Genomic DNA, 21,214 nt, shown 5'->3' with positions numbered 1-21,214 from the left:
GCTCTGTGGGATCAGTTATTGGGTTAAAAGGGGAAATAATCCAGGTGTCAGTTCTTAACTGGATAGTTTAGTTTAATAGACCTCGTACCAAGAGATTGTTGGCCGTTTTGTGCCTTCTAATGAAAAGCTGCTGAACTCACAGCAGTGAGACTGTTTTACTGATAAGAAATAATAAACACCTGAGTGTGAACATGAACTACTGTCTCAGGTGCCTTCAATCCAGACCCAGAAAAAACAATACCTGGTGATGCTGAACTTGGGTTATCTAGTCTGGAGTGCTTTGGATGATGGATTAAATTACATAATTAAAGCCATTTTCAGCAAGAGCAATATGGATTTTTTGGGTCTTGAGAGCATGCCACTAAAATCTATGGGAGTTCTGTCATTGTTTTAATTGAGAAGAGGAAGCCCACAGTAGAAAAGCTACATCCAAAATATAAATATCTATCATTTTTAAAGAGATCATGTAGGATAAAGCACACTTGCAGTAATTTCTGTGGATGAGAACTCACAAGCTAAATGGAGGTCCAAAGCTACTATTCTAAACTTTCCCTATGTTTCAGATTAAACTCCTCTGCTGTCTTTGCAGCAACTGTCCAGGATTTTCTTCTCTCTAGCAGCATCCCCCAAGCAGATGCAATTAGGGATCTTTGGAGCCAACATATGCATATCTTAATTACAGAACCAATATGGGATACTGTTTGTTCCAACATTAACCATTCAAAAAATATCATGGACATCTTGCTTAACAGATAGTTATTGTCATGCTAGCTTTGATGAAAATGTACTCAGCTAAACTGGTCACTCTAAATATGACACTGAATTATGACTAGGGCAGGGGAGCACCATGCAGCACCTATCCTAGCTCAGAGAAGACAAGAAATCAGATTTTTCAGTAGATTGCACACTGAACAGTCCCTTAGAACAAAGTAAGCATCTAAATATTACAGGATCTGAGCTCTTCACATACTCACAGCAGTTGTAAAATTATAAATTTACATTATCAGTGGGGAAAAAAAGGTTATAGGGTGAGAAAAAGTGTTCTGAAGGGTTTAATTCCTACTACTTTTTTCCTTTTAGTTACTGTTAATAAAATTTTCTTCATACCCTTTTAAAGTTTTAAACCTACTTTACTTTTTTCCTAATTCTACCTCACAACAAGAAGTGATTAACCAGCACTAAACCCACCACACTCTTCAATACATTAACCAGGAAAACTCAAAATTGGTAAAATCTCTAATTAGCAAACCAAAACCACTGGAGTTGCTAACTAAGATGCAAGTAAGAAGAAGATCCTTGGCTGCATAATTTAATTAACTGTTTGATTTGTTGAGCTGCAAAAGAGTTTTCAACAATTTAGTAAGGCTTGATATACTACCTGAGAGGGGAAACAAAAATAAAAACAAAAACCAAGGAGAAAGAGTTCCTGGGTGGTCAAGTACCTGGGTTGTCAAGATCCCACACTTTTCTGATGAATTAAGGAACCAAAGTCAACATGGTGTATTGAAAAATTACATGAACTTAAGAGATGGGATTGATATAAATGAGCAAAGCAAAGTATAGCAGACACTGGATGTGTCATTCCTACAGCATCTGCAGGTCTTTTCTTTGAGCTGCCCTCAATGCCTTCTCTGGGAGCCTTTTTGCACCCTGTATTTCCTGTGGAGGGAAGGACATCTCCATGCCATGGGCCAATGCCGGCAGACAATGGCACAGGAAGCAGAAACGCTGAGTTTTCACAATCCAGGCTGAGACTAATCTCCTCATTCTCCACTTCTCCCCGTGAAATTAGGAAACATTAACACTTGCTTTCCTCAACAGGTGGTGTTTGTAAGCATCACAATTCCACAGTGATCATATGCTTCACAAATGCTTTGTACATTAAACAAACCATTTTTACAAATCCAGCAGGCTTCTGCACAAGAGTTATTTTTGTTAGGAGTGAGTGAGCAATCATAAAAGCCCATTATTTATCTCTTAGAATAAATTAAGACTTTACAACTGGTACTCTCAATCTCCTTTGTTGTTTCCTGGTTCCAGCTCTTTATCCTGTACATTCAAATTTCCCACTTTCCTTAATCTAGATGTTTTTATAAAATTTTCTTTTCTCAGATTTTTTAATGCTACTTGCTACAGAGGACCCATGTATTCCTAGGGACACTGAATAACCTGTTTATCTTTAGTGCTGAATAAACTATGTTTATCTTTAGTAGTAAAAAAATCAATCTTTTGGAATATTTAAGTGGGAAGACTAGACAGTTGCACCAGAATAATGTTCACTCGGTGATATGACACAGGTATTGGTGTATTTTTCTTCTTTTAAATTATTTGTGATTATTTCTATGGAGTTTATTTGCTTGTGTTTTTGTTCCTGACTGGATTAAGCAAAGTTCTGTCCTATGGAAATTGCATGAGGTCACTTGGAATATTGCTATCCATGTTCTACCAGGGCACTGACTGGGTAAGGGGTCCAGATTGGGGACATATCACTTCAAGACCAGTGGCTGGGCAAAACAAATGCCTGTGACAACTACAAAACATGATAAACCTAGTGAATGGACAAGGAGGGTAAACTGATGTAGTAAGTTCCAAGATAAATATTTATTAGTAATGCTATTACAGAACAAAACTAGAAGTTAAAGAATGTGTAGCAGTTTGTAAAATCTGGGAAGTTCTAGATAACGACCAATATTATTTTCCCCATCTACCTTCTGCCACCCATGCCAGTCAGCGCATGCTCAGCATTTTGCATCTCCAGAAAAATCAAAAATCAAATTTTGCATCTCCATACAAACCAAAAACCAGTCCTGTGGCTGATGGCTGAGAGGCAATGCACAAATACCCAGGTAGCAGAGAGTGAGCTGCCAACATGCCACATGCTGGCCAGGGAAAGCACAGGAGCCCTGCAGGAGAAGGATTTCTCAGGTAACAGGGTAGCAGTGCAGTATCATAAAATAATAAATTAACCTTCTGAGAGCATGGAGTCAGAGCCATCATTCCTGCCTTTGTTGGGGCATTCCCTGCAAATACAACACACCAGTCTAGGCACTGAGCAAAACAAAACCAAACCTTACAGGCTTGAGGCCTGCTGCAATGGCCTGCCCTTCCTTGCACAGGAGACAAAAACATAAATCCCTGCCTGATGCAATTGTTTTCCTTTGGCTCCTACAGCTGCTGGCATGACAAACTTCCTCACCAGACAGACAGACAGACAGCAGTGACCTGTGCTGGTCAAACTGGAGATCAGGGATTGCTCCATTCCTGCTGGTCAGGAGGGCCCATTTTTATTGACTGATCCATTGACTCAGCAGCCCAGAAATGGACTTTGAAATTCTCAGCCTGTTTTTGGAAGTGACTGTCACAAAGTGCCAGTAAACCTGTTTGATCTGAGCTGCCCCTTGCCTCTCCAGGCAGGCAGGTGATGTGGAGCCAGGTCAGGGGAAGCAGCACCAGTGCAGGCAGCAGTGCAGGGGAAAGCTGGCTGCAATGTTTCATCCTGAAAACTGTTCTTTTATTAAAAAAAAAAAAAAAAAAAAAAAAAAAAAAAAAAAAAAACAAAAAAACCCCACTTTTTTTTTAATTTAAAAATCAGAGCATTTTGCAAATAACTATTTGCTCTTTTAAGAGTCTTCAGTTTAAAGCAATTTTTTAGCTGTTGGATTTCCTCTTATTCCTTTCTTTTACTGAAGAATGTGGTGAGAGGCTAAGGGACACTTATTTCTCAGTTAAAACTTTGTTTGTTTTTAAAAAGTGATAAAAATAAAAATAAGTACATGTGGAGAAAACAACCAAATTCCAACCAGCTGCAGAGCCACCAGCTTAGTTACACTGGCTGATGTGCAAACACATAGAGTGCACTAAAATAATTAGATTGCCAGATATGTGTCAGATACATCATGATGCAATTTGAATACCAAAAATACTTAATAAAGAGAAGTCTCTTTTTGGTATGATAGCAGGGAGCAGCCATAACAGCTGCACTTCAGGTAAGATGGAAATGCCAAAAAGACCAGGCAAACTGAGGAATTGCAGCAGCATCACCCTCAGCATCCCTGCATCACTCACTGGGGGGCCCAGGGTGACCTGGTTGTACACCAAGGCTGAGTTGAGGTTCAGACTCTGATGGAAGTGCACTGAAATCACAAACAGCTGAAAGTCCAACCCCACAGTAATGTTCATGGCACTCATTATGTCCCTACAGAGAGCAATTAGCAGGGCCTGACAGGGAAAAAGAGAAGTTATGTCCTCTGTCTCAAAAAGCTCTAATTTTATGGCAAGACAATAGGAGATCACTAAGAATAAATTAGAGCAAAGCCCCATGGCTGGAAAAAGGGGAACTGGGAAATGATTTCTATTCACATCCTTGGTATGACTTTGTGATTCTTGGTCATCTCAGTTTCCCTGACATATCTCTGTGTTTTACAAAGGGAACAAAAATCTTGAATCTTGCTGTTATTTGTTAAGCATTGCAAAGCAGCTTTGACTAGAGGGGAAATCTCAGTTGTCACAAAAGGACCACAATAAAGCCCAGCTGTTTGCTCAAGGCTACCCTGATGTGACAGTCTCTGCTGGGTGCAGGTGGCTCTCATTCACACCTTTGGCCCCTGGCTTTGGCAAAATGCCACCTGGAGGGTTTCTGGAGCATTTCTGGAATTCTTGAATGCCAATTGCATTTGAGCAGTTGGTGCAGAAGCCTCAAGAACACCTGAGACACAGAGCAAGGCACCAGCAGCTCCAGACACCTGGCAAGCACAGCCCTGGCACAGCCATGCCCAACATTTCATCTCTGGCTTGAGAGACAATCACACAGGGCTGGAAAAGGGTTTTTAAATGCTCTGTTCACAGAGATTCTGTATCATGGGGAGAGAAGACCATCTCTAGTGGATCTGTGTAGAGATCTTTTGTTTTTTACATGGAAGGATCACAAATATTTTATGCACAAGACCTTTGAATGTTGATGTGGCCACAGGAAATGGGGAATTTAAATGGAGGAGAACAGGAAAAGCAAAATGTGACATGTTTTGTTGCTTATTCCAAGCCAGTGAAGAAGGGGCCCAACAGCTCCATGCAAAGAACTGTTTATACCAACCAATACCTAGTTTTAAATTTCCTGTCTTAGTCACTTTTGGGTATCGTTTTGTCCTGTGTCTTTGTCTCTCCCCACCGAGCTGAAAAGCATGACCATGTTAAAAATACTCCTTTTCCTTTGTAAGGAAACCCAGTGGCTCCAGATCTCTGTGCAGCACCACCAGGAGCTGGAGCTGAAAGGTCGTGCCAAGGCTGCCATGAGTTATGTGGGGCTGTGAAAAACAAGGCACTTGCTAACTCTGAGGAATAACCCAACTGCACACACTCGCCCCGACCCGAGGGTGCTGCCTTTGGGAACGTTTCACAGCTTGACACACAAGTGCTGAGCATCCAAAGACACCAACCTGGCTCTCACAGTCACAGAACAGGCTCTGCTTCTCCACCAGCCAGGCTCTCACTGCATCACTCCCTGCACCCACGTACTCTTGGCTTCTCCCTGGGTGCTGATAGCAAACAAAGCAGCGCTCGCTCCATTCCTGTCATGCCTGGAGTCACTTCTGACAGACCAGCAGCACACAGTGCTCCAGGAAAACCAATCTCTCCCCTTCATCTCCCCTTCTCCCAGCTCTACACCAAGGTGCTACGCTCACCCCCGGAACCCCACAGAGAATTCATGTGCTCAGGCTAATAGCTTTCAACAAAAAATAACAATAAATTTAAAAATCAGGTTTCTTGCCATATGATACAATAAAAATGCATGTTTTTCTTCTTAAACACATTTTAACCTTTGTGAGCTTGTGTGAAAAGACCCCATTATTAGGCCTGAGTTATTTAAGCAATATTGGAAGTGCCCCTGCCCTTTTGTTAATTTGCTTGGCTTGGTGCACACATGGCATTTGTTTTATATCATGTGTGGAACTTGCTTCTTTAAAAAGTCTGCAGGTTTCAAATTCCTCCCCTTTTGATAGATGTACTGTATGTACTGTTAGGTTTAAAAAAAGTTACAGGTGGCTGCTATTTTCCCCAATTCAGTCCACAAAAGCCCCTTTATTAAAAGAAGTCCTTAATGAAAAAGAAAAGTAGAGCTACTGTATGTGAGGTTGCAAAGAGCTCTGGTGGAAATATTTGGTGTTTACATTTTGCTGAACTATTTATACTGTGGACGCACACTACACTAAAGGCTCTCTTTTCCCTGCATAATAGAAATCCTTGTGACGGAATTCTATATACTCAGTATGGTTTACATTTTTTATCCAGCCTCACCACATTTTATTCCACAGTGTGTCTGCAGGGCTCTGTGGGTCTGCAGCAGAGCTGTAGAATAGCAACACCTTCTGGAAGAATTGGAGAATCCTTCCTGATCCTTGCAGCTTGTTGCTCTCACCAGCCAGTGTACATTACTAATAAGGCAGAAGCTCAGAATAATAATTAAAATACTTCACTGGCTGTATGTGCATTTATTGCTTCATTTAGCAGTAATTGAAAACTCTGTGTAGGGTTTTATTTTAAATATCTCTTTCAGAGACTTTTCATTCAGAGTACTTTTAACAATTAATATTCAGCATTTTAATTGCACCAGATTTATGGGTCTGAGTCTCTGCTCTGTCCACCTTTTGTCTGGTGATGTGAAAAAGCAGAAAAAGCAGCAGCCACCTCCTCTCCCCTCAGAGCATCCCCAAACCCAGCCCAGCAAAGGATGTGCAGTGGCCTGCATTTAACATCTTACAACCTCAGATAAGCACCACAGCCTTCCTGGTGTCTTTATAAACAAAACTCTGCCCCTGCAGAGCCTTGAGCTGCCTTTGGCATTGGGGCTGTTCCGTTTTTGCCAAAAAAGACAGGCAGCCCTTTGGGAGTGTTGCTAGAAGACAGCTTTGCAAGCACTAGGAGGAAACAGAGGGTGGCTGGCAGGAGGACTCCTTTAACTGCCTTCAACTCCAATCTATGGCAATATTTTCTTTTGCAAAGTACTGCAGAGAGTTGCCATTAGAACAGCAGCAGCAGTAGTAACAGCAGTAATAATAATAACCATACCAGCTCTAATTAGATCTTTGAACAGAGGTGCAATCATTTTCACACCACTGCTGTAAAGATGAGTTCTGCTAGAGAAACAGGGAGGGAGAACTGGATTCCTTGAAAGGCACTATCAAAGGACAAGAGGCAAGGAGAGGGGCAAAAGAGCTTCCACATTTAAACTTTAACAACATTTCAGGCACAAAATTTGCTTCAATGGTACCAAATCAGTGAACAGCCTGATTCCAAAACACTGGGCTTTATTCATAATAAGGATTGTCAACTCCTGAAATATTCAGGTGGCTTGGAGGATGCAGGATGGAGAGTCCAGATGAGCCTCCTAAACCTGGATGCCTTTCCTCAGACAAGGCAAGGCCCAGTCTGGTTCTGCTCTGGTCTGGTCCTGATGAGCAGCCCAGGGTCAGATCTGACAAGTTTTGCTGATTTTGCAAAGTTAACACAAGATTTCAATTTTGCTTTTAATTTTCAAATGGTGTGTCTGAGCAAAATTTGCTGTGTTCCTGCTTTGACACTGGGTTTCTGTATCTCCCATGCCTCATTCACACCCTTGGTCAGGATTTTGTTTTTTGGGCTATTCCTTTTCTTTCTGCACATCCTTCCTGCAGTGCCAGCTCCTGCCCACCTAATAAAGAAGCCAGTGTACTGCAAAGCTTGCACAGTGCAGCCATCATCCACAAACCACTCTGACTTAGCTCACTCCATTATGCAAAACAGCTCTGAGGACAAGCCTGCTGGGAAATGAAGAAACAGATTTTTCCATGATGGAAAAAAAAAAAAAAGGTATGTTTAGATGTGTCAGGGGAGGGATACTGTTTAAGAAAAGTAGTTTGTCAAAGGTTTTCACGATATATCTGATTTTTGCAAAGCATTTGAGGGCTAAAGATGGGGTATACCCCCAGCTAATCATGGCAAACACACTCCACACCTCTCTATAAGTAGCTCCACGCCAGTACTAAGGTGCAGGGATCCATGATCCTGCGTGAGGGCAGAATGCAGAGCAGCAAGGAGCCCATGAGGGGCTGCAGGCAGCTGCTCAGAGTGGCCAGGTGAGAATAGCTATCAGAGCAGCAGAGGGAAGGCCATATGGCACCAGCTGTGCTCGGCGTCCCAGCAGGACAGCCTCTCCTCTCATGAATATCATTTCCACAGCCTGCACAAGAGCGATCTGCTATTGCAATAAGCTGCTCCTCTCCTTTTCCTCACCTGTACCCATCACCTTGGGGCTGCTGAGCTGTGGCACAAAAGAAAAAGACAGGGCAAGGAAAACTGTGAGCCCTACTCTGTGATGGTGCTCCAAAATGAGCCACCAAAAAGGAATACAAAATTCTCTAGGGAAGCCTCTTCCCTGCCCCTTCTGCTTCACATGGAAAAGGGCTGTATGTGCCTGCCACACCTGTAAATTCCCAGAGCCAGGGGGTGATGGCCAGCAGGACTGTCACAAAGCTGCTCATGGTGAAAAAACCCTTTTGTCACAAACCCTTCTGTCTGGTTCTGCCAGCCCAGCCTTGCCCAGCTGACACAGCCCCAGCACATCCCCCAAGCTGGGGATAGGTTAATCCCAGAGGTGCCTTAAACAGCTGGAACAGAGGCTAGACAGAGTTAAGGGGACTGAAAGGATATTTACTGAAGAGCCTTCAAAGGCCACACCCTGGCAGTACCAGAGCCACACTCGTGGCTCTGCCTGGATGGTTCCAAGATGGAAGGAAAGGAGGGTTTGGTCACAAGATCTCACATTTTTATAAGTTTTGTCCATTTGTATATTGCAGTTCATTGTCCCATTCCAGCTTTAGCCCCTGCAGTCCCACCCTGCTTGTTTTGCTCTCTCCAGCCCACGGGGTTTGTGCTCTTGGGCTGAGATTTGGGTCATTTGTCCTTGGTGCCCAGCTGGAGCAGGAATTGTTTTGTCTCCTTGCTCTATGCACAGAGCTCACCATCCCCTAATATAAAACCCAGACCCACACACCGAAGCAGCACAGAATCAGAAAAGGAAAAATAAATTAAAATAAAATAAAAGCTAAAACCCCGAGGTATCACCAGGACAAGAGGAGTTTGTGACAAACCAAGAGCCAGCCTGAGAATCCCGAGCGGAATTTTAACGTGTCTGGCCTGGGATCCTCAATCGCTGATAATGACAGGCATTACCTGACCCAGCCAGCTCGGGGATCGCAGAGCTGTTCTCAAGAATTTGCAAATCCTTCTCCAGTTCCTGGCTCCTTCCCTCTGACTATCTTGGCAGCCTGTTCTGGCAGCCAGACTATCTCACCTAAGACTTCTCCAGCTGGTGAAGCATCTTGGCGCTCCTGCCTCTCCATGCCCACACACTTTCATCAACTTCAGCAGTAACCCTTTTAAGTGTTATCTCTTAGCAGCCCTAATTACTTCAAATACATTTTCTACTGCCGTCGCGGGACAGGTGGAAACTGAGCGCCATCTATTGCTGACTGAGAGAGGAAAGGCTGCTCTGCTGGGGATGGAGAAGCAGCACGGAGCTCCTGCGATCCAGCAGCAGCATCCAGAAACAATTCCACTCTCAACTGATGCTTAAAGCCTTGATGTTTTACCGAAAATACACCCATACATTCGGGATGTGTCCCTAGCTAATTTTTTCAACCTGGAAATATTGTGAGAACCAGCTTTCCTGTAATATTTGTGTAACTATGTCATTATTTTTGCCCTGAAATATTATGGCATGAAACTCTCTTTGGTGATTATATTTGACACAGGTGAACTATAGAGCTGGTCTTTAAACACTTTGCAGTCCCAACACTGGCTGTACCCCCTTTGCAACTGTGAGCAACTGAAGTGGAAGAAGGGAGTAATCCCCAAGGCAAGCATCTTCCCCTTCCATTTTCCTTGGCTCTTTCCAGCCCAGGAGCACTCCAAAAAGCTGAGGAACAGAGCAGTGGGCAGCACTGCCACTGCTGGGAGGAGGATTTGGTTTGTAACAAGGCTTCAATGTGAAGCCAAAGGTAATTTTCTTGTCAAAGGTCTTGGGACTTCCCTGCATGATATGAAATAATTTACAAACCATCCCCAACAGGACAAAAACTCTGGAAATACTATCAAAAGCCTAGGGTGGGTAGAATTGCATGACAAAAGCAAAAGCTGTATCTTTTCTGAGTCTCACTCACAGCTTTTGAATGTATCTGAAGGGATGCTAATTGTTAGCACTGAGGATTATGCTGTTAATTTCTGCTTCTCACTTTAAGCAGCTAATACAATCTTTTGCACAAAAGTGCAAAGGTTTGTAGTAGGGACAAAGTAAGGAGAACTGATGGGAGGAGATCTGAAAACACTAAAGCAAAGTGCTGCTGTACACAAGCTGCAAAGACCAGGAGCATGTTGTCTAACTCTGTGATGTTTCCAATAGGTCTGGCTGCAAAGATTCCTGAGAAAAGGAGAGGGTAAAGATGACAAAAAAGATGAGCAACACCACTTCAAAGTATCTGCAGCCATAAAGTTTGGACATCATCAAACTTAGAAAAAAAATATCCCTGATACAGTGTAAAGAGCTGTGTTTGTTGCAAGCTCGATAATACCTGCTACCTTTTTTTCTAAAGCTCTACATGCCTTAGAAGGGAATAAATTATTTTTAAACATCATTTTTTAGCACATATGATGGAGATGAAAGGTGAAATATTTGTATCAGGCAGTTTAAAAACAGTGAAGCCAAGGAAGACAGATGTTGGGTTTACTTAGCAAAATATCCTTAGGATTTTCAAGGTTGTTCTGAAGGGTTCTAAAACCTTGCTTATGATTTAGGCTTAGGCTTTATTAGTGATTCAAAAGTCAACTTAAACTGTATAATCAGCACATAATAAGTCAGGTATAGTAAGTCAGGAAATGACTCCTTGCTTTTTGCAAATGAGTGAAACTTGTTTTCCTCATAAATAACAGAAAGGGAAGCAAGAAATTAAAAAAAAATAATTAAATCATTCAAATTCAGGTGTGTTCTCCTTGAGCCTCTGGGATTCCCTCAGTTTTATATGCTGTAGCCCAGATAATGATTCACTGCTGCCTAGAAGGTAGGAGACCACTTTTATCTCCCAAAATGTGTTAAGAGAACACGGCCTGGCTCAGGTTTGCCTGAGGCTGAGCCTTTCCAAGCTCTGACTCTGCTCCATCCCCAGCTCCTTGCCTGTTCCCTGCGGCAGGGGCAGCAATCAGACTGTGCTGCCAGCAGTGCCGGGAGCAGAGCAGGTGTGAGCACAGCTGCATCAGGGGCAGATCCCACCCACCCACAGCTGGAACTGGAGCAATACAAGGGACAAGGCAGGTGTGAGCATTCACCTGCACTTGGTGCATTTCTATAAACACCAAAGGCAGCTTCACTGGGGATCTGCAGGGAAAATTTGTCCCAGTCTTTATCCCAGTCTCTAAGTGGCTGCTACTTCTAGCCAAGGAGAGTGGTGGTCCTTAGACAGGACCCCAGTGGGATGAGGAGACTCTGGAGGGCAGGGATGTGTTCAGGACACCACACATTGGCCCAGCTGTGACACACAGCCAGTACAGCCTCACAAAGGTGCTTGGCCAATCCTCCTCCCGGGCAGACAAGCACAGAGGGCTCAGGAGCAGCAGCCCCACCCCATGTCTTTCCACCAGGAAAACATCACTGAACACACCATGAGAAAGGCTGGACTTAGCTGAAATCCAACCAGCAAAGAATTAAAAGTTATTTTGTTATGACTCTGAATGCTGCTGGGCAATAACCTGGGGAGTAGCGATGAAAAAACAGACAATGTGGTATAAGAAAATAAATTTACAAGGTAGCACTCTGGAGGTTAAGATGATGGTGCTTATGCTCCACTCTTAGGTAGACTGTCTCAAATGCTCCCTTTTGTACATTATTTCAGTATAAGAGGAATTTTATATTGGTTTTTATTTGGTTTGGAAGGAACATAGTACTAAAGCTTTTAAATAAGTACAAAATTAATTAAGACTGTTGTGTTTCTTGGCAGGACGAATATAGAAGTTTTAATGTTGAAATACACAACCTCTGTTCTCTGTATTTGGTTTTGCCTTTTTTTTTTTTTTTCTTTTTTTTTTCTTTTTTTTTTTTTTTTTAAGAGGACAGGGTGCTGGATGGCAAGGAAAAGAGAATATTTTTTTGTTTGGAGAGTTGACCTGTTTTTTTTCCTACACCACATTTAAAGCCTGGAAGGTAACCAGAACAAGATCCAATTTCCCAACCTATTCCAAATTCTGGTATCAGATAAATAATTGGTTATGGGTTAAAGCAAAAATGGTTACAAATGACCTTCTGGAGAGGTACTGCAGTCTGCTCCAGAAAGGAAGGTGGTAGGAGCACTTAGGGATGAAGGAAAGATATTCTGGTTTGAAACAAATCACAGAACATTAGAAAAGCTCTGCAAAGCCTGCTCTAGCTCACACAAGCTCCCAGGGCTGTCAGGAAAGCACCAAAGGCCTGAGTTGCCTGGGATCAGTGAGTTTAAAGGCAATCTGTTCTTCCTGAGCTGGGAGAGCCCTGTGAGACTGGGACTCTGTTCCAAACTTCTGCTAACAGCCATGCCAGCTAGGAGCATGGTGAATTGTGATTTTTGTGATTTCCCCAGCATAGCTGTGCCAGCCAAAGCCCCAAATGACTCCGTTGTTCTTGCAAAGAAAAAAAAGAAGAAAAAGCCAAAAAAGTGCATTTCCTTGTACAACTTTTCCTGTGTGGGGCTGTGGCCAGGTATGGCTTTACTGTGCAAACAGCAAATGCAGCTCCAGTGGCAGATCTGCAGTGCTCTGTGGGCACTGATGGAATGGCCCTAAGCACTGGCACAATGTCACACTCGGGCTGTAAGCAGGGCTGAAGGCTGATTATGTACAGCAGGTCTCAAAATCCTCACAGAGGCTTTGCTGTTCTCTTTGTGGCTGTTGTGTTGTGAGCTTAAAATGTGCAAGATTATCCTGTTTTTCTTTTGTACACAGGAAACAACTTCTTTCATCTTTTCTTCTACAATTTCTAGGGGAGGAGACAACTGCACACAGCCTTCCATGGATGTCTTTCTTCAGGTAGAAGAGCCAAGCAGGCATCTCAAGTGAAAGGAATAATTTGCTTAGAGAGTTAGAATTGTGATAAAGAACCTAGAGTCATCCTGCCTGTGGAGATCAGAGGGGTCACAACATGATTGCTGGAGACAAGGCAGGTTTTAGGTGCAAGCTGAAGGAAGAAAAGTTGGGAGTTCAGTGTTCCATCAGGGAACAAATGTTCCTGCAGTTCAGGCACTAGAAAATCACATTAACCTGGAAAAGCAAAAGCAGGAACAAGACAGACATGGATGTAATAGACACTGACTGCAGGGGCTCCAGGGCAGATGCCAGCTCTTGCTTCTGCAGTGGAGGTCACAGAAGAACCTTTCTGATCCTTTTTTCCCCTTTTTTCTTTCAAACCAGCATTACGTTGTGTGTTTAAGCCACAAAAATAATTCACTGGTGAGCAGGAAAGAAGAGGCCAAGCACAGGTCTCACTCTGTGTCACTGTCACATTTCTGGAAAATCCCTTCACCAGGATTTCTGCTCCTGGGAAGCTGAGAAGCCTCAGAGAGAAATGAAAACAATAATTATCTGATTGCTTCTCCTGTGTTTTCTGCTTTGGAATGTGGTCTGGAGATTGTTTATCCAACATGTGAATTGTTTTAACTTAATGACCAATCCCAGCCAAGCTGTGTGGGGACTCCGGAAGCAGTCACAAGTTTTTAATTGGTATCTTGTTAAGCCTTCTGTAAGGATCCTTTCTCTATTCCCTAGTATAGTTTCAGTATAGTATTCTTTAATATAAGCACATAAAATAATAAATTAACCTTCTAAGAACATGGAGTCAGATCCTCCATTCTCCTTCGTCCTGGGGACCCCAAAAATACCACAACTCTATCTCAGCCACTTCCCCACATCTTGCACACCCAGAGATTAATTATCTGGTCAGTTGGACACGTGTGGTGACACATAAAGGAGCAAGAAGGCAGCCATGGAATAACCTCCTTGTGCAGGCACAGTGAGCAGAGCCAGGAAAGAGCCACAATCCCCAATTCTTCACTAACACACTCAGGCTCCTGTGGTATTTTCAGGGTCCCCAGGATAAAGGAGGAATTGATGAATTTGACTCCATGTTCTTAGAAGGCTAATTTATTATTTTCTTACACTATATTATGTTAAAGAATGCTATACTGAAATTATACTAAGGAATTGAGAAAGAATACATACACAAGGCTTAATAAGAATGATAATGAAAACTTGTGACTCGCCAGAGCCTTGACACAGCTGGACATGATCGGTCATTAAGTTAAAACAATTCACATGAAACCAAACAATGACCAGTTGGTAACAATCTCCAGACCACATTCCAAAGCAGCAAAACAGGGAGAAGCAATCAGATAATTATTGTTTTCATTCTTTTCTGAGGCTTCTCATCTTCCCAGGAGAAGAAAACCTGGCAAAGAGGATTTTTCAGAGAGTATGACAGTGACAGGCACCAAAGGGCTCCTGCAGTAACAGCTGCACATGCAGGCAGGCAGTTCTGGAGCTGGAAGGTTTTGGGTAAGTCCCTGAACTGCAGCTCAGCCCATCCTTTCTCTCTGAAGCAATAGCTAAAGTGTTTTTCCCACAGATGTCTGCAGGGCTTCCCCATTGTGTGGGCTTGGGTCAAGATCACAAAGCTGAACACAGTAAATGCTTCAAGTCTCACCTGTATGTATTCTTTTGTGCTGGTCAGTGACATAAAAGATCTTTGTATTTGCAAAACAGCTGGTCCTCAATTAGGAAAAGTGAACATGCAAAAATTATGGGCACTAGAAACCTGAATTTCTGGAACAGACTCCAAAGCCCTCCTTGCAGCTTGCCTTCCTCCCCTGAGGTTCAATTTATGTTTGGTCCCCATGCACAAAGGAGAAGGGATTAAAATGGACATTCTTCTGCAAAAATCATAGCTCTGTGTCCAGATGCCTGCTGCTGGCATCATTAATTTGCTTCTGAACACTCAGAATCCCAGAAGATGTCACCTGGGGCTGGGAGCAGAACATTTAGGCAATGCAAACTCTCCCAAGGTTAGGTGAAAATGAGCTGGGTGTTTATTTGTTTAAGCCAGAATCCATACTGTAGGCTGACAAGGAATTCTAGAAGGCTTGGCCATGCATGAGCTTGATTTTTCTCGCATTTAAATGTCACTGTCAGCTGTAGGCAGTGCTCCAGCTTGTGAAGTTTTACTGAAACTGGAGGCAACACTGAACTTGGCAGAGATGTGATCACAAGGTTTAATTGAAAAATAAGCCTACTATTATAAATTAGTGTGGAGAAGGCAGCCATGGTGGAATCTGAATTCAAGTCCATCTGGCCCTCCCCTGCTCATGGATCACCCAGTCTGCCATGCATCCACCTCTGTCTCCAGGGAGCTGTTACCCCCTTTTACAGCTGGAAACAGCAGCTAGGAGGGTCACTGTGGAAACCCCAGGGCACTGGGAATATTCCTGTGTGTGCTCTGGGGTGCCCTGAACCCAGGGCAGCACTGACTCTGACCCTCATCCATGGAGAAAGTTCCCCAGACTTCAAGATAGACTGGAACCCACAAAAGTGTGAAATAGATTATAGGGAGCAGTGTAGGTGTGTCACTGGGTGAGAAATTGAGGTTTTGGGATTTTTAGTATGTAGAGGATGGAAGCAAGATGGAGGGCACAGGGTGTCATCCTGGGTTTCTTCTTCGTGCTGCTTCTTCCTCCTTCTTCTCCATGGGTTTGGGTGGCATTTTGTAACTGGGCAGAGAAGTCCCCATTGCAGATCTTTGGGATCAGTTATTGGGCTAAAGTGGAAAATAATCCAGGTGTCAGTTCTTAACTGGATAGTTTAGTCTGAAAAGACCTTGTAACAAGAGATTGTTGGCCATTCTGTGCCTTCTAATGAAAAGCTGCTGAACTCACAGCAGTGAGACTGTTTTACTGATAAGAAATAATAAACACCTGAGTGTGAAAATGAACTACTGTCTCAGGTGCCTTCAATCCAGACCCAGAAAAACCAACAACTGGTACCCCCACAGGTCACCTGTCCTGCTCCAAGGCACAGGAAGGAGCTGAGCAGGGATAACTGCTGATCTTCCTTTCCTTTCCAGATTGCTTGTCATTTTTCCCTAAAGAAAATCACTTCTCTGATAAACTTACATTATGGGTTGCAGAGAAGTGTGCATTATGCACACCAAGAGAAGCAGTGTCTTTTAAAAATAAATCATTACAAGCCATCCTAGTTTTTGCAATTTACTGTAATTGCAGTTTGATTTTCAGTTTTCCCATGAAAGATCTCAAACTTATCATCTGATGACTGAATGAAGTAGTAACTGTTACAATATTCTTGGTTGATTACTGATTATCTGGGGGTCATAATAGTATTTTTTCCCTGAATTACTTTTTTTTTTTTAATGAAAACCATAACACTTTCTGGCTACCAGCTCTACACAAACACAAAATTATTTTTCCTGATGATATCTGTTTTCTCAGAGAAAAATCCAGGTTAAACAACTCTACAGCAGATTAATTTTTCCCTGAACTTCAAATCTAATTTGATGAGAGTTTCATTGAGTCAAACACTGGCTCTCCTTCATGCTGCTTAAATTGCAGTAACAGATAATAAAGCCTTGTTCATGCTACTTTCTCTTTCCAGGAAAAAGTTGCCATAAAGAGGCTGTGAGGCTTGGCAGGGACATGCACATGTTCAGAAAATAAGGTTGGATTTTTAATATGATCTTATCCTGCAAAACTGGGGAAACTTTCCCTTTTTTCAGGCTGAAACTTTCATTTATTGACACCTCTCTTAACTCCTGGCTTGTGTTAGTACTAAAAAGCTTGTCAATATTACAGGCGTGCAAAAATGGGTAAATAACACAGATGTTGATGTTTTGTTGCTGTTGAAATATGAAGGAAATGTGGAATAAGGACTCTTCCTTTGTGCCACTCAGATATACCATAAGGGAATGTCCCAAGGGACCCTGAGAGCCAAAGAGGAACCATCAAGCTCTAAGATTCACCCCAGGAGATGTAAGAAATTGCAAGGTAGGAACTCAACAGCAATTACCTCTCCAAACCAGGCAGCCATCTGACCTAAAACTGTGCTGATTGCTGATGGCCCATATGCACAATACCAGTCTCAGTTACAAGGCTTTCATGCACATATTGTTAAATAAGCCTCTGCCCAGGCTGGCAGATTGCAATCTGGATTCCCTGAAGTCACAAAATTAAATATACAAATTGTGCCTCTTTAGGAAGTCAGACTGCAGAAGGGAAAAAATGCAGCATTTGGGGTCTCACTGGATTCCTTCCATGACATCAAAAATACAGGCAGCCAAGCTAGGTAATAGTGTCTTCAACTTCTTTTTTAAAAAGAAGCCTCATTTCAGCAATGTGATGGGACCAAAAGGTTCCTCAGACAGAATTCTTCCAGTGTGCAATACAAGTAAAGCCCACATCCCCAAAACTGTGTTTCTTTGGTCCTGAGGAAAACACACACAACACAGCTCACTTTGCTTCCCACCTCAGCACACACAGAGCCTACAAAGCCAGCAGTCTGAGAGGCCCCTGAGAAATCTGAAGGGTTTTTGATTAGAGACTCAGATTTGGATTAGAGACTCACCTGAGAGCAGCCACCCGCACCTCCCAGCCAGGACAGAGACACCAATGGATGATGGAGACACCAAAGAGAGCCCAGGGAAATGTCATTTCTCTCAGCAGGGCAGGGTGTCCCTCCAAGCACCTTTCCACCAGCAAAATAATGGCTTTGCAAGGGGAACTGTGAGGTGATTGCAGCCACCTGACAGCAAAGTAAACAAAGTAAAATTCTGACCACAACAAACTGAGCACAGGTGGGATCTGTCCCCACTGCTGAGGGACTGACCCACTCCTCCCGTGCATGGAAATGGGATTAGAGAGGATTTCTAACCTTAAAACCTTTCTAACCTTACCCTTAAAAATATTCTACCTGCAAAAGGAGGGAGTAGCAAAGGGTACCTGTGCTATGAGTTGTGCTTACAGATTGGTACATTTGGGAATGCACTTCTAAGACAGGAATACGAACACCTGACAAACTTCCCAGATTTTCTGTCCTTTGTATGATACAAGGATAGATTCTGCCGTGGAGGGTGGGGATGGTATGAAGGTTTTAAGCATTTAAAGCAATGTGATTCTTAGGAGGATCCAGAACAACAGGATGGTCAGAACCCCATCCCTAGAGGCAACAAATCCTAGGACAGGAGGCTGATCTGTGACATTTTTCTGCAAATGTTAAAGCACTAAGGTTTCCTAAACAGATGGGCATATTTTTCACTGTCTGCTCTAGTCAGTTTTCAGACATGCCCTCATGACACAAAACCTTCAAAAGGTCCTTTCTTATCCAACCTGGGACTTCACAGTAAAGCAAATGTTACAGACTTCACTCACAAGGTTTGTATGAGCTAAAGGAAGGTTAAAAAAAAAAAAATTAACCCAGAATTCAGCAATGACTTAAGCAAGGTCTGGTGCATTAAAGTTTAAGAGCCATAATAAAAGTGTCTGGCACCTGGGATATAAATCCTGATGTGTCATAGGGGCTGATTTCTGACTGGCTGCAGGTCCTTCAGACAAATGCTGCTGTGGGGAGGAGAGCAGCCCTGCTCTCCCTGTGCTGGGCACCTGGGCATGTCCTTTCTGCTTCCTGTGGCCAGGCAGGGATCTGCAGCACCCTGAAGGGACAGCAGGGACAGGCCAGCTGGGGAGGAGGGGAGCTGTTCCCTTCATCACCCTCAGAGCACAGAAATCACCTCAGGTGAGCTTCTGAGCCAACACCAGTTCAGTCTCTGCTGGAATTGGTGTTCCACTGGCTCTGCTGGGTGATGAGCTGTGCAAGTATCACTAAAGAGCAGCTGAGCCCCCGTCTGTTTTAAGACTGTATGCAAACCCAGGGCACTGGGAACACTTCTCTGTCTGCTCTGGGGTGCCCTGAACCCAGGGCAGCACTGACTCTGACCCTCATCCATGGAGAAAGTTTTTTCCAGACTTCAAGACAGACTGGAATCCACAAAAGCGTGAAATAGATTATAGAGAGCAGTGTAGGTGTGTCACTTGGAGAGAAATTGAGGGTTTGGGGTTTTTATTATGTTGTGGATGGAAGCAAGATAGAGGGAACAGGGTGTTGTCCTGGGTTTCTTCTTCACACTGCTTCTTTCTCCTTCTCCATGGGTTTGGGTGGCATTTTGTGATTGGGCAGAAAAGTCCACATTGCAGGATTTTTGGGATCAGTGGGATCATTTTAATCCAATCAGTTATTGGATTAAAAGGGGAAATAATCCAGATGTCAGTTCTTAACTGGATAGTTCAAAAGACCTCGTACCAAGAGATTGTTGGCCATTCTGTGCCTTCTAATGAAAAGCTGCAGAACTCACAGTAGTGAGACTGTTTTACTGATAAGAAATAATAAACACCTGAGTGTGAACATGAACTACTGTCTCAGGTGCCTTCAATCCAGACCCAGAGAAACCCACAACTGGTACCCCCACAGGACTGGTGTGACACAGTGGATGAATTCCAGCCCTGTCACAATGAGTGTCAGAACTGGCCTGGCTGTTTTGCAAGGGATGGAGTTTCTGGCAGTGGCAGCCTCCCTGCAGGTATTCAATTTGCACACCTATAAAGGGCAGATATAAAATCAACTCCCTCACACATAACAACCCTGCAGAGCACACAGCTCCAGACCCTGCCACAGCTCCAGCTGCATATCCAGATCAGGGCTTTGCCTACATTGCCTGTGGGCAGACCCTGAATGAACATTTGCTGTCTTCTGAGGATGGGTGGTATGTTCTGGGCATTCTCACAGTGCCACTTCACAGATCCCACACAGCCAATCAGTATTTAATCAGCTTTGTCTTTGAAAGGCTGTGTCTTCTATGCTGGGAATATCCAAACATGCCTTATTCACACAAGTTAACTCAGACAATGTTGTCATCTTATTGCAAAGCTCCCATACCTTCTCAGTGATTTCTCATATGCAGCTCCTCACAGCACAACAAATTCGAACTCTCTCCTCGCCCAGCTCTCCCACTCTTTTGTAGCACTAATCTTCTTATTGGGCACAGCTGTGGCCTGTTAAGGGCAGGCGTGTTCCTAATCTTGGTGATTAGTGCAGCTGCAGCTCCTCAGGTGCGAGACCACCTTCTGCACCATCTTTATTTTCTTACATTCTATCCCTGCACAAGACAACTTAAAATATTATATTACTTATGTAGTATTGTGCAGGTTATTTGCTTTCTGCATTGCCCTCTCACTGTAAGATTTTATGGTTTTGGTTTTTTCTGGTCACATCAACTTTACAAGTTTGTATCCTGGATCAAAGCCCTCAGAATTGTTACTCTGCGGCCCCAACAACCCAGTGCTGGTGGTGATACTGCAAGTGCTTTACTGGACAGAGCTACTGCCAGCTGCTGAGATGTTTCAAATGGGAGGAAAAACAAAAAGTCTTTCAAAAAAGGTCCCTGAAGCCCACTCAGCACCTTGTATATCAGTCCTCAACTTACTACTACACAGGAAAAAAGTCAGATTCTATTCTGACATATTAGGTTCATTCTCCCAGCACTAATTAATAACTCTCAGTTATTAGTCATACTTACCTATCTACAGCTTCCTTAAAGTGTCTTGTGTCAGCTTTCTCTGGAATCACTGAGAACCAATCCAGGTGGAAAATGTACCCTGATGCCTAATTTACCACAGCATGGATCAGTACTACCTTTAATCACAGTATTCCCTTCTCTGGAAAGGGGGAATACATAAAGTTTTTTTGTAAATATAGCCACCACACATGGCAAATATCAAGGTTTTAATGACACACACTTTCAGTACTTTCCATCTTCAAAAGGCTCCCCACTGGTTAAAATATTTGGGAGTAATGACTGTTGAAAAATGCCCTGTGAAGCAAGTGCTCCAAGTATAAAGCTGTTTTCTGGCATTCTCTCCCTTGACTTCATCACCCCCAAACCCTGAGAATGGGAGCTGCATTCAATCACTGCTATACAGTCCTGGCATATTAAAAACTCCTTCATGGTTAGCAGGTAGGCACTTCTGTTGCTTAATTTGTCCAGCATTTTACTGTAAGTGAGAGAACTGGCTCAGCCTGCAGGCTTGGCAGGGTAGGTGCGTGTCTGCCACTG

Source organism: Ammospiza nelsoni, chromosome 5, assembly GCF_027579445.1.
Source record: "Ammospiza nelsoni isolate bAmmNel1 chromosome 5, bAmmNel1.pri, whole genome shotgun sequence".
Lineage (NCBI taxonomy): Eukaryota > Metazoa > Chordata > Aves > Passeriformes > Passerellidae > Ammospiza > Ammospiza nelsoni.
This window is presented reverse-complemented; position numbering follows the sequence as displayed.